Here is a 9,398-nt window from a genome sequence, read left to right as displayed (position 1 = left end):
AAACGATATGCATTAATGGCTACAATAATGTAATCATAAAGAATAACCACACACACGCACACACACACACAAATCAAAAGTGAATGTTGCAAAAGAAGAAATAAGAGAAGATAATCCACCCCCACCCCTTTGAAGAGGTGGGAAGTCCACAAATATACATTGTGCACATTTTTAGATTTTGTTAATGTATTGATCAGTTCTGATGATTTTTCTACTTTTCCTTTTCCTGTCTTTTAAAAATATACTATTTATTATAATTATATATTTATTATAGATTTATATTTATTTACATTATATATTTATACTATATATTTATTATTTATGTATTATATATTACATCATATATTTCTTTTATGTATTTAAAATACACTATTTATTCTATGGAATGGCTTTCTAGTAGTAGAAAAGGATACAGGGGAAAACTATAATGACTTTTTAAGAATACATCAGTAAAAATTGTTTTTTTAAGTGCTCCAGTCTGACCTCCTGTGCAAATTGGATCTCATTGTCTGTCATCTAGCCCTGTCCAAGATAATATAAATTGAAAATACATGCAAATCTTTTGAAGCACAAAGAATATTTTGGGTTTTTTTTTGTTTGTTTGTTTTTACCTCTAATACTCAGCCCAGGGCCTCAGCAGGTAATGATTGGTGCTTAATAAATATTCATTTAATTGCACTGGATTGGCTAGGCTGTACATCCAGAAGCATGTCACAATCTGAACCATACACATTTGTCATCTACTTGTTTACTTGTCAGTAAATAGTTAAACTAATATCCTTTGCTTTACTGTGGATTTCCTTAAGGAGTTCTTAAGTTCTAGATTTCTATACAATTAACATGAACTCATCTGTCAACAAGAGCACTTGGAGAACCCCTCTAACAATCAACAGAGTCATTCTTTTTTTCTGGCTTCACACCGAACATCTTCCATGGCACTGGATAAATGGCGACTGTCTATCTCGCAGCTTGGCATCTTGTTTGATGTCCATATTTAGCAGATGGTTGGACAGAGAGATCCCTGTAGTCACATCTGTCAGAGAACTCTGTGTGATTTTGATGTACCGTGTGAGAGAGGCTTCCTCTAAGGAGAGCCTTTAACACCACACCTGGCTCAACCAAGTCAAATGCTTCCTTTAAATCAATAATAAGTAAACATGGCAGGATCTTATTTTTGCCACTCTTAAGTCAATTTGTGACTGTAAAGATGTGGTCTGCTGTAGAGAATCATCCATAAAAGCTTGACTGTCCCCTTCTCTTCTTTTCACTGATAAACCCCCCACTGAAAGTATATGGATGAAAAAATAGGCATATGAGTCAGAAACTGCTAATATCTTCAGTTTTGGGGTGTTTGGTTGTTTTTTAACAAAGGCCTGATCTTTTCCATTCCAGTATAATCTTCTATTCTTCAAGATATCTTCAGAATCAATCCCTGAGTGCTTTTAAAATTTTGTTTTCACCAGAATGCATTTCTTCATATGTATTTGATCAGGGCTGGCTATTTCTCTTGTCTTTATCTTCCTGTGTCATCATTACTCCTGGGGCTCTCAAAGATGGCGTACCTATTTCAAAAGAAAGAGGTATCAGCTATAAAGACAAAAGTCTGAGGATCTTCCTTCCAAAAGGTATGGGAACCTCAAGGGGAAGTAACTACTCCATCTTAGAATTTGTTATAAAGAGACAGGAAGGCTTCAAGGATTTTGAACATGGATCTTAGCTTTCTGGAGATCAGATTTCATAATGTTCAGAGAAAGAATAGGTGAGTATCCAAAGCTTAAAATTCTACAGAAGCAGTCCATCTGAGATTTATGTGATGCTCAAAAAGAACAGAATCCTGAAGCCCAAAAATGAAAAAAGAAAGAAAGAGTTCTATTGAGGAGGAAAAGAGAGAAGGGGGGTACAATAAAGAAACTACTATAGGGGGTAGCTGGGTATCTCAGTGGATTGAGAGCCAGGCCTAGAGATGGGAGGTCCTGGGTTCAAATTTGACCTCAGACATTTCCCATTTGACCCTGGGCAAGTCACTTAACCCCCATTGCCTAGCCCTTACCACTCTTCTGCCTGGGAACCAATACACAGTATTGATTCCAAGATGGGAGTTAAGGGTTTAAAAAAAGAAAAAGAAAAAAGAAACTACTATAGATGCATAATCAATTTATTTTTAGGGGGTAAATTCATAAAAAAAGAAGGTGAATATGCAGGTGTGGTACAATCCTATATGTTTACTATCAAGAATGTTTAAAAAGGTATCCAATGATAACATTTGTACAACCCAATGTAATTGCTTGTCAGCTCTGGGAGGGGGAAGGGAAGAAGGGAGGGAAAGAAAATAAATCATGTAAACATGGAAAATTATTTTAAAATAAAAATAAATAAAAAGAATGTTTTTAAAAAACCCTAGAATAAATTGGATCTGGTGAAAAAAGCAGGAGATAACCAAAAAAGGAAAGGGATAGTTCTAGCGGGCAAATGGGGGTCAAAGAAGGAATAGGACTACAACTTAGGTAGATGGAATGATGATAATAGATGGCAATGAGAAAATGAAGCTTCTCACCTCATATTTTGCTTCTGTTCTCTGCCAATTAAAGTGATTTTTCAACTAGAAAAGACAGAACATAATGACCTAGGGAATTGATCTCCAAGGTAAATAAGGAGACAACAGGAGAATCCTTACTGCCCAGGGGGGAGGGGGACAGAATGAGTTTAAATCACTAGGCCCAAATCACCAACATCCCAAGGTACTCAAAAAACTCATAAATATCATGGCTTAGCTCTTATTAGTGAGATGATTTATTTCTAATAGGGTATCATTTTTATTTTTAAGTTTTAAATTGAGGCTCAAGCCTAGCTTTCAAACCTCTTCCTAATTCCTTTGTTCCTAACAAAGTCAAGGAATGCTTTTCATATTTCCTACCCCAAAGCATGCTCCTTACCCGGACAGTTGAAAAGTGAGATTGTGAGCTTCATCTTGCCTGGTAGTATGCTTGGAAGATAGCAAGGCAGAGACTCTGGATCCCACTGAAATGAGCTATGGAGAGTAAAACTTAGCCAGAGACATCTTGATCTTTCCATTTAGATCATCAAGGGTTATTAGAATCTTATCATCAGGCATGACTCCCCGATTACCATGAAGGAATTGGGAAGAGGCTGAGAGAAAAATTATTCTTCCCCCTTATTAAGTATTCACCAGGGAGATAAATCTAGAGAAAGCTGAATAAAGAGCTCCCAAAATTGTATTTAATGACTCAAGATGCCATACATCTTGGTCTTTGGTCACCAAAGGAGATCACTGACTAATTGATTTATTGGTTATTGCTAGCCTGATCAATAAGTTGATTTTCTTACCTACAACCCAGTCTCTCAGAGTTTTTAATAATCACTTTAGCAATCTTTTTAAAAGTGTCTTGAAACTAAAGAAGAAAAAATGTCCAGTTCTCAAACAAAAGAAAGAGACCAAATTCTACAAACTATAAGCCAGTGAGGTTGACTTTGCTTCCTTCCCAAATTAGAGGACATGCTTTTAAAAGGATAGTTAGGCAATATCTGTAAAAGGAAGAAGTGATCATGCAAAGATCCAGCAAGGCTCCATCAAGAATGGGTTGTGCCAGGACAACCACATTTCCTGCTTTTGAAAAAATGCCATAGAAATGTATTCATTTCAGTGGAACATTTGACAGTCATGCTATTCTTGGGGGGGGGGGGAGAGGGGAAGATGGAGAAATCTGAGTTGGACAATGGTACAGTTATATCCACTTGAAAGAGGTTGTCTGGTAAGACACCAAGAATAGTCATTAATTTGATGGCAGCTTGGGATGAGGACTCCTGTGGAATGTTCCCAGAGATCTGTGATTGGGTCTTGACCATTTAATATTTTTATCAATGGCCTGAATAATGAGAAAAGATCGTATGCTTACTAAATATGCAAATGATCCAGAGTTATCTGGGATGGCTAATATATTGAATAATAGAGTTAGGATTCAAAAATATTTTCACTGGTTAGAACCTTGCCTGGAATACTCTCTCTCTCCTCAATGTTGCCTCTTAGAATCCCTGGTTTCCTTCAATACTCTGCTCAAGCACCATCTACATGAGGTCTCTCCTGATCTCCCCAGTTCCTACTGCCTTTTCCCTAAAAATTACCTTATATCTACTTTGTAAACATTTTATATATATTTATATATGTACATTTGTCTCCCTTAATAGAATGTAATCCCTTTGAGGCCAAGCATTGTTTTTGGTTTTGGTTTTGTATCCTCAATGCCTAACTGATACATGGTACTGCTCAAACAAGTATTTATTAAGGTTCACCAATCAACAACCACTAATTAAATGCTCACTCTGTGCTAGGCACTATGCTCAGCTCTAAGGTTGCAAATAAAGAAAGACTATCCCTACTCTCAAGAAGGTTATATTCTTATGGGGTAATATAACACAATAAAAAATTGAAAAGAAGGGAAAGTGGGAAAGTAGATTCCAACACAAGGAGTATGTTGGCTGACCTTGGAAAATAAGGGAATGAGGAAAAGTTGTTCTGGGATCATTCCCCCAAATGGAGATTCTGAGAGAACTAACCAATGGGAGAGAAAAGACCTGTAGGAATGGAGTCAGGAGACAGCTGAGGAACGCTGGCTCTCTGGAGATTAGAGATGGCTGGTCTCAAACTCTTCTCCAAAATGGAGGACCTAAACAGAATGACGTAATGACTTTCTATGCTTGTTGGTTGTGATTTATGGTGGTTCATTGCCTCCTTCTATCCTCTACCTTTTAAATATGGTTGTCCTTTCTCAAATTTATAAGGAACTAAGTCAAAAGTGCAAGAAATCAAGTATTCCCCAATTGACAAATGGTCAAGGGACATGAATAGACAGTTTTCAGGTGAAGAAATCAAAATGATCAATAATCATATGAGAAAGTATTCTAAATCTCTCCTGTTTCCGAGAAATGCAAATCAAAACAACTCTGAGGTACCATATCACACCTAGCAGATTGGCCAATATGACAATAAAGGAAAATAATAAATGTTGGAGGGGATGTGACAAAATTGGGACTCTAATGCATTACTCCTGGGATTGTGAAGTGATCAAACCATTCTGGAAAACAATTTGGAAAAGGGTTTTAAAAGAATGCATGCCATTTGATCCAGCAACAACACTACTATGTTTGTATCTCAGAGAGATATTAAAAAATATTTGTAGCCGGGCTATTTGTGGGGGTAAAAAATTGGAAAATGAGGGGGGTGTCCCTTGATTGGGGAATGGCTGAACAATTTATGGTATATGATTGTGATGGGATACTATTGTGCTCTAAGGAATGATGAACTGCTTGATTTCTATAGGAGCTGGAAAGAACTGCATGAACTGATGCAGAGTGAAATGAACAGAAACAGAACATTGTACACAGAGACTGAAACATTGTGGATGTTGCTACTGGTAGCAATACAATGATCCAGGACAATCCTGAGGGATTTATAAGAAAGAATGCTGTCCACATGGAGAGAAAGAACTGTGGGAATAGAAATGCAGGAGAAAGACATCTGATTTATCACTTGTTTATGGGGATATTTGATTTGGGGTTTTGGTTTTAAAAGATTACTCTATTACAAAAATGAATAATATGAAAATGGGTATCACATAATAACATATTAATATAATAACAAATGGAATTGCTTGTCAGCTCGGGGAGAGGGAAACAAAGAGGGAAGGTAGAAAACATGAATCATGGAAACTTAGAAAAATAATTGAAAAATTAAAATAAAAAATAAATATGGTTGTCTTCCAAGATTCAATCCAAAATTCTCTTCCCTTCTATATATAATCTTTTAATGATCTCATTAGCTCCCATGCAGTTAATTATCAATTTAATTTTTACCTCTTCTCAATGACTCCCACATTGATATATCTAGTGTAAAAATTTCTCCTGATCTCCAATCATACATTTCTAACCGCTGACTAGACATAGGATCCTAGATTTTGAGCTAAACGGAACCTTAGAGACCATCTGACCAAATTCTTCATTTGGTAAACAAGGAAATGGAAAATCATGGAGTTCAAATAACTAACTCAAGACTATACAAGTCATAACTGACAGATCTGGGATTCAGATTCAGGTTCTATCTAGTTCTTTCCACTGGACCACACTGATGTTCCAACAGTACCTCAAATTCAACATGTCTGAACCTGAACCCATCCTCTTTCCACTTAAACTTGCCTTTTCTCCCAGTTTCTCCATTACTATTATTCCTTACCATATTTTCATATTCCTAAGACTTGAAATCTCAAAATCCTCTGACCCTTCCCTCTCCTCACACCCTCCACCCTGTCAGTTGTCATAACATACCTCCATAACACTTCTCACATCTGACCCCTTCTTTTTTTTAAATATTCCATCAGACATGAGGCAGGGAGATCAGTGATGAGGATATTATCATAATTCGTTCAGGCAAGAGATGATAAGGGATTGAGATAGAGTATATATAATTAATTATATACAGTATATATGATGAATAAATTATGATAACATCCTCATCGCTGGTCTCCATGCTTCAAGTGTCTCTCTTCTCCTTCATCCTTCACAAAGTTGCCAAAATAGTCTTGCTCGTGTTTAGGTGTAGACATGACATACCCTTGTCCAAAAACCTTTCATTGCTCATGAGGATCATAAATGTAGAGCTGGAAGAGACCTTAAAGGCCAGGGGTTCCATTCCCCAAACTTTACAGATAGGAAAACTGAGGCTCAGTGAGTTTAAGAAACTAACAATAAAGGGCAGCTGAGTGACTCAGTGGATTGAGAGTCAGGCCTAGAGATGGGAGGTCCTAAATTCAAATCTGGCCTTGGACGCTTCCCAGCTGTGTGACCCTGGACAAGTCACTTAACTCCCATTGCCTAGCCTTAACACCCTTCTACTTTGGAGTCAATACACATAATTGGTAAGGGTTTTTAAAAAAAGAAACTAACAGTAAGTACCTATGGCAGGATTCAAATTCAAGTCTTCCTGACTTCAAGTCTAGCATTCTCTCCATTGCTTTCTCTGTTGCCTTGAGGATAAAACAAAAACTTCTTAGTCTAGTACTTAAAATCCTCTATGACTTGGATCCAACCTACTTGTCAGACCTTTCCATCATTCATTCGGTCAGTCAGTCAAGATTTATTAAGTGCCCATTATGTGCCAGCTAAGAGTTGGACATACAAATGTGAAAAAAAGACAGTTTCTCTCCTCAAGGAACTTCCAATCTAATGGAGAAATGTACTCATAAATAGAACCTGAAAAGGGGGGAAAGGGTAGGGGTGGGGTGGTAAATATAGAATCCAGTCCAGAAGAGTACAACCCAGTGGAGAAAATTCCCTTTCACTCACTGCCAAGCAGGACAATTTGTCCAAGGTTCCTCCACTTTGACAGATTATATCCCAGGTCTAATTAATTGGGGAAAAAAAAAGATACCCTTTTTGCTTAAACACACTCATCACTGCCTCCCTGAATTCTGCTCTCTTTTTTCAAGGTTCAACTCAGGTCTCACCATATCAGTGATGCCTTCCTTCATTGAAAGTGTTTCCTTCCTCTCCTAATTTTCCTAGAGCATTTTGCTTGAATCTTATCTTCACTATCATCATTCCCTACCTAAAATTATATTTGAAGGACTGCCAAAACTTTGCACATCTTTTTCTAAATCCTTACCTTCTGTCTTAGAATCAATACAATTTATTGGTTCCAAGGCAGAAAAGCAGTAAGGGCTAGGCAATAGGGGTTAAGTGACTTGACCAGGGTCACACAGCTAGAAAGTATCTGAGATCAAGTTTGAATCCAGGACCTCCCATCTCTGGGCCTGTCTCTCCATCCATTGAGCCACCCAGCTGCCCCCACCTTTGTATGGTTTCAAAAACTTAAAATATTAGTTTGGAAATATCTTCCATTCCTGGATGACACACCGTCCTCCCCTTCACTACTTAGAACCTCTAGTTTCCTATAAAGCTCATTTCAAATGCTCCCTCCTGAGATCTATCCTGAACTTCATAGAGTCTAGTCTCTCCTTGCCATCCCCAAATACCTGTTACTTTGTGTGTGTGTGTATACACATATATATTATCTATGTGTATATAGTCATATATTACATATAATTTATGAATGTGTGTACATATGAATATATAAAAATGTGGGTAGATAGATTAGATAGATGGATGGATAGATAGATAGATAGATAGATAGATAGATAGATAGATAGATAGATAGATAGATAGATAGATAGATAGATAGATTAGATGGATGGATGGATGGATGGATGGATGGATGGATGGATGGATGGATGGATGGATGGATGGATGGATGGATAGATTAGATAGATAGATAGATAGATAGATAGATAGATAGATAGATAGATAGATAGATAGATAGATAGATGGATGGATGGATGGATAGATAGATAAGGTGGATAGATAAATAGATAGATAGATAGATAGATAGATAGATAGATAGATAGATAGATAGATAGATAGATAGATAGATAGATAGATAGATAGATAGATAGATAGATAGATAGATAGATAAGGTGGATAGATAGATAGATAGATAGATAGATAGATAGATAGATAGATAGATAGATAGATAGATAGATAGATAGATAGATAGATAGATAGATAGATAGATAGATAAGGTGGATAGATAGATAGATATATAGATAGATAGATAGATAGATAGATAGATAGATAGATAGATAGATAGATAGATAGATAGATAGATAGATAGATAGATAGATAAGGTGGATAGATAGATAGATAGATAGATAGATAGATAGATAGATAGATAGATAGATAGATAGATAGATAGATAGATAAATAGATTAGATGGATGGATAGATAGAGAGAGAGAGAGAGAGATTAGATGAAGAGAGAAAGAGAGAGAGATAGATAGAGAGATTAGATGTAGAGAGAGACAGAGAGAGAGAGAGAGAGAGAGAGAGAGAGAGAGAGAGAGAGAGAGAGAGAGAGAGATCAATAGATAGATTATGGTTAACATTTATATAGCACTTATTACATGCCAGGTACTCTACTAAGTGCTTTACATTTATCATCACATTTAATCCTTTCATCAATACTGGGAGCTAGGTGCTATTATTAATCCCATCTTACAGATAATGAAATGGAGGCCAACAGAGTTAAGTGGCCTGTCCAGGGTCCCATAGCTAGGAAGTATTTGAGGTCATGTTTGAATTTGGGTCTCCATGATTTTAGGCCAGTGTTCTATCCACTGTACCACCTACCATTGTGTATACATAGACACATAAACATATAAATGCACAAACACATATGTATATATAAACATGTGTGAATATACATATACACTTGAATATGTTTACATATACATATAGGTATACATATATGGAAAGCTATATGTATTGACAACCCAA

The 9,398-nt window shown here is 36.5% G+C and overlaps 1 long non-coding RNA gene across 1 annotated transcript in view; it reads right to left on the bottom strand.

Moving 5' to 3' along the window:
* Positions 1-743: 743 nt before the first annotated feature.
* The window catches only part of LOC103097131 (uncharacterized), a 68,429-nt gene continuing 59,774 nt past the window's right edge, over positions 744-9,398 (bottom strand). The window contains exon 3 of the long non-coding RNA XR_459966.2: positions 744-1,562. This is a non-coding gene — a long non-coding RNA (uncharacterized LOC103097131). The remainder of the gene's footprint in view (positions 1,563-9,398) is intronic.

Source organism: Monodelphis domestica, chromosome 1 (genome assembly GCF_027887165.1).
Source record: "Monodelphis domestica isolate mMonDom1 chromosome 1, mMonDom1.pri, whole genome shotgun sequence".
Lineage (NCBI taxonomy): Eukaryota > Metazoa > Chordata > Mammalia > Didelphimorphia > Didelphidae > Monodelphis > Monodelphis domestica.
Note: the sequence above shows the minus strand (reverse complement) of the source record. Positions and strands in the feature narration are given on the sequence as shown.